A 1,305-nucleotide genomic window follows, 5' to 3' on the forward strand; every position below is an offset into this window, starting at 1 on the left:
CCTAACCACTCCGCCACAGCCTTGTGCATTTCACATTTGTGAGGCAACATTCCTGAATTACCTATGATTAATTATATTCCATACAACTGTTTTATTTTGTAGAATTAAAAAAAAAAATCTGAGGATCTTGTAAATTTAGATGTTGGCTTATTTGCCAACTCTTCTGTTATGACATGTGGCCATGTTGTAATCTTGACTGAAAATGACTGATGATTTTTCTGAATGAGTAATACAATCAGAGCCAAGGGGCATTTGAGTTTGGGGAGGAAGGGGGAGAAGAAGGGATAAATTGATCAGCTGGAGTCAGAAGACTGAGTTGGGGTGTCTTAATTTAGTGGATGGTAATTAAAAATCTGTTTGCCAGCTTTTGCTCTCCCTCCCCTACAGCCCTTCCTGCCCTTGACAATTAAAGATTTAATCACCATCTGCAAAAATGTGGCCTGGGACGTGTGTCTGACCCAAAACTCAAAATGAAACGTGGTGCTCTGTAGGGGCAATAATTGGTAAGAAGTCATTGTTACAATTCTGTCCATTTTAATGCAAGTGTAAATTTATTTATTGGAATTCATACAGATGGTATTAAAGACCCAGCATTCCTTGAATAATACAGATTAGTTTGAGCTGTCTCGCTACATAATTGTGGTCTACATCCACTTTCAACTTTTTTGTTTGTCCCCACTTTAATGCTTACAGAGGCTGAAAGTCAACCTTGAACAGAAAGTTGCACAAATATAGTTTCCTCTTTCAAGATTTATTCTATGTTTGGTCTGGTGTTAGTCCTTCTATTTAGTCTGCAGCTTTCCAGCACAGAAAAGCTTTTTATTTGCAAAACAGAAAATAGACAGTATTGTTGGTTAATCTTGGGTAATCATAAGGGAGTGTTTCTTAAGAAGCAATTTTAGTTGTTACATATGGTTTGAATCATTGTTGTTCCTAATAACCCCTTCATTTTCAGTACTATAGTTCCACATGTTAGACATTCATAAAAGAACAAAATGAGAATACTGCAGAGTAAAGCTTTAGGATGAAAGAGGGCTGTTCACTAAGAAGAAAAGCTACAATTTTGAACTATCAAGATTAATTCAGATCCAACCTCCTCATTCTTAATTATCTCAGGGTTGGAGAAGAGTTGAGGACGTTCAAAAAGTGAGACATAGATTGCACCTCACACAGGCGGTGTCATCATAGGTAAACTAATTAACACATGCATGTTTCTGGACTGTGGCATGACATTCAGAAAAAAATAAAACAAAATACAACACACACACACACACACACACACACACACACACACACACACACACA

The sequence above is a fragment of the Austrofundulus limnaeus genome, unplaced genomic scaffold (genome assembly GCF_001266775.1).
Source record: "Austrofundulus limnaeus strain Quisiro unplaced genomic scaffold, Austrofundulus_limnaeus-1.0 Scaffold329, whole genome shotgun sequence".
NCBI classification, from domain to species: domain Eukaryota; kingdom Metazoa; phylum Chordata; class Actinopteri; order Cyprinodontiformes; family Rivulidae; genus Austrofundulus; species Austrofundulus limnaeus.